Here is a 6,712-nt window from a genome sequence, read left to right as displayed (position 1 = left end):
GCTTGTCAGAATGGGAGTCCCAGGGCCAGATACCAAATGTTACTCCTGGCATGCCAGCAAACAGGGGTCAATCAGAGGCCAAAGGCCTCAGCCCAGGAAAGGCCCAGCCTCATGAGGCCCTGCCTGCCTGCAGACCAGCCCGGATGGCTCCTGTTCGAAGCACTGCTCCTCGAGGTCTCGGCCTGACCACTGCAGACAGGGCCTCCATCCAGTGGAGATGAATCCAGCTGCCTCCCCCAAGTACCGACTATGAAAAAGAGCACCAAAATGTGGGCATGTACCCCCCGCCCCCCATTATTGGGAAAGCCACCAATGAATGCCTGCTGTGGGCCACAGGAAGCCAGGCTCAGCCCCTTGGAACTCCTAGAAAACAAAATCCCGGGGCCCATTCTCTGGCCTTCTCACTGTCCCCTGACCACACCCCTCTACCCTCCTGACCCATGTTCCCCTGGGAACAGCACACTCTGCCTCTTCCCCATCCTTTACCGCCTGGGGGCAGGCAGCTCCCTGACTCAGAGAAGGGACCCTGAACAGCTCCCTCACTGCTAGGTCTGCCCTTTGGGGTAACCAGAAGTAAGTCCAAGCTCTCATTCTGAAAGAGGATGGTCAGTGACACCCCACTTATTGGGATAAGGCTGAAAATAAACCGGATGTGGTCAGAACCTCAGGGGAGGGGGAGGGCACGGATGCCTGAAGGAGAAGATCCAGTGGTCTGAGGGTACCCAAGTTCTGAAGGGTCATAATAAGCCCAGCTCTCCCAGGGGCCATTGGCAGGACATCGGGATCCAGCCTTGAGGTTCCCTGAGCTCTGTGTTCCCGATCTCAACCCTCTGAGGCAGGTCCTGGGCATGTTGCCCTTTGAATTGTAGAGAGCGGGAGGTGGGGTTACCCGTGAGGTTCCCTCTGAACAAAGTCTCCACGTCAGCTCTGTCCCTTCACTGCCCTTTCCCTGAGCTGTGACGACCCGCTCCTGCCCCACTCAGAGGTCCTCCTTCTGCAATTGCTCCCACAGTAGTCTGGCCCGTTGCGTGGGCAGGGGGTGCCCCTTGCTGCGGCTCAGCTGTCTTCTTCTACGTAGTAAGGAAGTTCTTGGCCAGCGTTTGCTCGAACTGTGCTCTCCCACCTCCGAGCCTTTGCTCAGGCTGCACTTGATGCTTGGTGTGCCATTTTTCTCTCTTCCTGGGCTAAATTCTTGTCATCCTTTCAAGTTCCACCTCTCCCATAGAGCCCTACTTAATTCCCACAATACCCCAGTCCTGACATTCTTTGGTTGCACTGTTCCCTTTGATAATTCTGTCTAATCTCAATGTTTCTCCCCTAGCACCTGGCAGATGCTCTGCACACAGTCAGTGTTTAATGAACACGACATCTTGGACACCCAGGGTCATGCGGTGTTGGGGCTGGGGGGGGTGGTATCATCCAAAGAAAACATTGAGTCCACCCCCCTCATTTTACAGGTGAAGAAACTGAGGCTCAGAGGAAATGGGGCTTGTCAGAGTCACACCACCCATTGCTGGGCTGGGCTGACAAGGAGGTCTCCTTCCATCTCCTCCCTGTACTTTGTGGCCTGAGGCCTGGGGCCAAGCTGCAGAACCCTGCCTTGCCAAGGGAATTCAGGGAAGGAAGGAGCGGTGGGAGGGCAATAAGGAGACAGTGACTCCCAATTGAGTGTTAGAGCCTTTGTACCCCTTCCCTCCCCCACACACAGCAGGAGCCATATTGTCTGGCTGGGGAGGATCTTCAAGCCCATTTAAGCCAATGGCTTCATTCCACAGAACAGGCACTTGGTGGGGAGGGGGGGAGTGTCTGCCCATTGTCCACACAGAGGGAGCTGCACAGCTAGCAGCTCCTCTGGAGCCATATGCAAACCTCCTGGGTGGGGAGGACTTGGACATGAGGCCCCAGAGCAGCACATCCAGCGGACGTGGAGGCTGCCCTCTCTCCTCTTCCCGAGGGCTCCCAAGGGGGTGTTCTGTCACCATAACCAGTGAGGGGCTAGCCACCATGCAGAGGGCAGGAGGCCAGGAAAAGAGTGACGCTTTCCCACGTCCCTGCAGTGGGCTCTGTTGACAGAAGGGTCTTCACTGCCTCTGGTTTCCACCTTCCCCTCCAGCTTCCTAAGAAGGAAGCTGCTGGCTCAGGACATATAGGAATGAGCTGAGATGATGCCTGATTGGAGGAGAAGAGGAGAGGCAGAAACATCTCCCTGGGGCCTGTTGGGAGCTGCCTGGGACCATAGGAGGTTGGTCCCAAAGCTTATCTTTCTTACTTAAAATTACATTTGTGATTCTGTTTAAATAGCAAGAAAAGAATTTGCCACATTATAGACAGAAAGGCCCTCAGTCTGAAGGAGTTCCTCCTTGACTTCCCCACCCAGGAGTCAGGGCTCAGGCACTGTAGGACAGAGAGCCTCCCTGATTTTTGTAAATCCTCAAAGTAAAACAACAAGCCAGTGGGAGTTGGGTCCCTGACTCCCCCTTGCTTAGGGGTGGGAAGCGCTGGCCAAGCAGGACAATGTTTCAAGCAAATTAATTTCCCCCTTGTTCGCTGACAGGGGTTGTCCTGAGGAAGGGCTATTCACCAGGGGAAAACCACAGCCCTGGGGCTGGCTGAAGTGCAATAGGAGCAGAGCAAGCTGGGCTCCACCTACAGGAAGGTGGTGGAGTGGTTAGATTTCTAACCTGACCCCTTCCAATCCAAGACACTTCCACAACCCTCTGCCCTTTAAACTACCAGGGAGCTGCCCCCTCCTCCTCTGCGCCCTGTGGTCTCCAGGCTTTGCCTCATGCTGAACATGAAAGCAGCCTGCTTGCTGAGGCTTTGGTCCTGTGTCTGTAAGCATTTATTAGGCACTGGGTGTGTTCAGAGCCCAATACTATGGCCAGGAAAACACAAACAAGGCCCCAGGCCTGACCTCAGGCCCCTTCTAGGCAAGCACCCAGTGCCCACAGAGGTGGGGGACCACGAGCAACCTTCACAGAGTGGCTTTTCAGGAGGGCCAGGGAGCCAGGAAGCCAGGCTTCGGAAAAGCCAAGGTGCAATGGCAGCATCCACACCCAGGCCAGGTAGTTTGTGGCCCAGCTTTCTCCTGGTTGTCCTCCTGCCTTCTGGACCACAACTTCTCCTTCATCCACTCCTCCTCCCTGTAGCACCAGTGGCCCCCAGGGCTCTGTCCTGGGACCTTTTCTCTTTTCTCTCCGCACTCTCTCACTTGGTGCATTAATTGGACATTTCAAGCAGTATTTCCTCTGCCTGTTTCAAATCCAACATGTGCAGAAGAGAGCTCTTTCCCCTCACAGTCTCCATCCTCCCAAACTTCCCTTTTTCTGTTAAGGGCACCACCATGTTCTTGACAGATATTGCCATTTCTACCCCCATGTCATCTCTCACCTCCAATCATTTGGTCAAACTCACTGACCCCTTCTGGGCACAAGTGCTCATCATCTCACATCTGAACTATTGCCATGACCTTCTGGCTGCCCTGCCTGCCTGCAGTCTCTCCCTACTCCAATCCATTCTATAAAGTGATTCTCCTAGAGCACAGATCTGACTGTGCTGCTCCCCCTCTCAACAAACTTCTGTGGCTCCCTATTACCCCCAGGAGGACAACCAGGAGAAAGCTAGGCCACAAACTACCTGGCCTGGGTGTGGATGCTGTTTGGCATTTAAAGCTCTTCACAAATTGACCCTAACTCACCTTTCCAGTCTTCTTATACTTTACTTTCCTCCCAGAACCCTCATGGTTAGGCAACACTGTCCTACTTACTGTTCTTTATACATGGCACTCCATTTCTGACCTCCACACCTTTGTCCTGGCTAACTCCTACACATAGAAGGGCCTCCTTCCTGACCTCTATCTTCCAGAATCACTCATTTTCTTCAAGTCTCAGTTCAAGTGCCACCTTCAACATGAGGCCTTCCCTAATCCTCCCTCCCTCCCAGCCACGAATGTTTCACATCCCTGGTCCCAGAAGAGATGGCGGATCCATTTCTGATCAGGCCAGAACCGCTGGGCTGTTGCCATGGCGACCGGCTTTGCTCTCAGAGTGTGGTACCCGCTCCTGTGATGGAGGCAGAGGTGGAGGCTGCCTCACAGCAGCCTACCTGCAGAGGGCCCTCCACAGTACACCTCACCCTGTGTTCCCACTCAGGAACCTGCATGTGATCCCTTCCTGTTCTGGAACTGACTCTAATGAAGGTATCAGATTGATTTCACAGGTTTAGGGTTAGGGAACCACACTGATTAAATAACATAATTGAAAATCAAGTCTGTGCTGGCCAGCCAAAGGATGCTCTCTGTACCTTCAGGAGGATGACCTCCAGCTGTGTCATGAAGTGGGATCAGGATGGGCAGTAAGCAAGCCCTCAGCTCTCCATGCCTCCTAACAAAAGGCAGTAATAGTCTTGTGAGGAGACCATGAGAGCACAGGCATTGCATCATCACAGCTTGTGGAGCCATAGCAACATGCCCAAGGGAAGCCAAAGATTCTCCATGATGGATCTGGGAGGAGGGCATCCAAAGAGGACAGCACCCACATTCCCCATTTCTGGTGTAGGAAGCCTTGGTGTAACTGCAATGGACATTCCCTTGTCCTAACTACATCTAACAGGTGTGGCCCCTGCTTCCCTGGACTTACTCAGGAAGATAATCATCTTCCTCAACAAGCAATTATCTCAGGAGTTCCATTCCCTGGGTCTCACGATCAAAGCAGTAAAACACTGGAGCCAAACGCTGCTTCCCCTGTGCCCCAAGGACAGTGCTGTCCACTGGTTTGGGTCCATAATCCTCTTTTAACAACAAAATATTAGGAACCTTCAGAGTAATTTAACATACTGCTTACAATATTCTCTAAAATTGTCTACTGCCTAAAGCTCCATTAAAGAATTTTTTGCACGAATCCTTTAACCTCAAATCTCCAAGTGGTTCATGAGCCATTCAACAGGAACCACTGCTCTAGGACATGGGATAGACATCAGGGTTGCTGGGTTGGCTTGCTGGCAGAGTGCGTGGCAGGCAGCCAGTGATGAAGAAGGACCCCTTTTGTCTGCAAGGGCTCAGGACTGTACTTTGAACACTCACTAGAGAAGCTTCAACGTCCATGAGCAATGACCAGGCATCTCTCCCACCTTGACTCTGCAGTGATGCTGGGGATCCAGCATCCCCAGAGATTGGGAGTTGAGGGGATTCCTAGATCTTGGTGATGAGCCCCAGGGAGAAGGCTGGGGAATGGGCCTGGACAGTACTGGGCAGTGAGTGAATGGAGCAGGCAGAGCCTGCCTTTCCCTGAGAACTCAGCTCTTTGGGATCTGGCTTTCAGCCTCTTCACTTAACTAGAACCACTCTCTTTAAGGCTCCCAGATCTATTGGCCTCTTTTCAATCCTCACCCTCCCTGAGCTCTTGGCAGTCTCTGACTGTCATTCACACTTTCCTCCTGGATAGCCTCTTCTCCTCGGGCTTCTGAGGTGCTACTCTCTCTCCGTTCTCCTCCTACTCCTCTGACCACTGCTTCTTTGTCACCTTTGCTGGATCTTCCTCAGTAACCATGTTCCCCAAGGCTCTGGCCTTGGCCCACTTTTCTCTCTGCACTCTCTTGGTGATCTCATAAGCTCCCATGGCTTCAATAATCATCTTTACTCAGATAACTCCCTGTAAGGAAGGGGAATTTTAGTGTCTGTAAGGTGGATTTTTTGTTATTCTTTCTTAGAGTTTTCCTTCCAGGATCCACAGCCATAACAATCTCTACTTCCCAGGTGTTAGATATGAGTTCTCATGACCATTGTTGAAAACAGTTTCTACTGTGCAGCTATGGTAGTTATAGGGATGAAGTGATGTAAAATTGTGAAGCTATTGCTGGCAATATGCCTTCTTTGTCTGTTGCCCTACAAAGCAAGTGGGCACTGGTCAGTGACTGGGGATCCCTATGGGGTGAATGTGCAGGCTGAATGCTGTGCATGCCTTGATCGGCCCCCATTGAGGCTTGAGGGGATTTAGGGGAGCGAACAAGTTGTGCTGGTCTCGATTGACCCCATTGAGTCAGAGAGGTTATTGTCCCCCTCTTCACGTGGGCCCCTGTGAGAAGGGCTGTTAGGGAATGCTGTAGGAGTTGGAGCTCCCATTATCAGCAAACTCCCTTAGAGAAGACTAGACTAGAATAAAGTAAGCTCATTTAACCCCTTATCATGACTCCATTCCTGTCTTTCTCTCTGATCAGATCAAAAGTGAACCTGCTAGTGAGAGAGACACTAGTGGACCCCCTGTGTCTCTTTCCTTTAAAAATGGCATATTCAGTGTATTTACTTGTCCAACACTCCCAGATTTATTTATCCGGTTTGAATCTGAGCTCCACTTACATATTAAAAACTGCCTACTGAGGGGAAAAAAAAATAACTGCGTACTGGACATTTCCAAGTGGATGTCAAGTCAAGTTAAGAAGTATTTATAAAATGCCTACTATGTGCTAAGCACTAGGCTAAGTGCTGGGAATATATAGAATTAAGCTTAATTTATTGGATAGATCTTACTAAGACATAGACTTAGGGAAACTCTTCAAAGTGAAAAAACATCTCCACAGCCAAAGAGAACACCATTAAGTCACATATGTTCCCTACCTCGGTACTGAGTGTAAAGGTGCCTCAAAGACGTCCACTCCCCCAGAGACCAACCGTGTGCAGAGGGGAGGGTACATCTCTGTGTTAGGGAATGTGTTAGTA

The sequence above is a fragment of the Phascolarctos cinereus genome, unplaced genomic scaffold (genome assembly GCF_003287225.1).
Source record: "Phascolarctos cinereus isolate Bilbo 61053 unplaced genomic scaffold, phaCin_HiC Scaffold_1;HRSCAF=81, whole genome shotgun sequence".
NCBI classification, from domain to species: Eukaryota; Metazoa; Chordata; class Mammalia; order Diprotodontia; family Phascolarctidae; genus Phascolarctos; species Phascolarctos cinereus.
Note: the sequence above shows the minus strand (reverse complement) of the source record.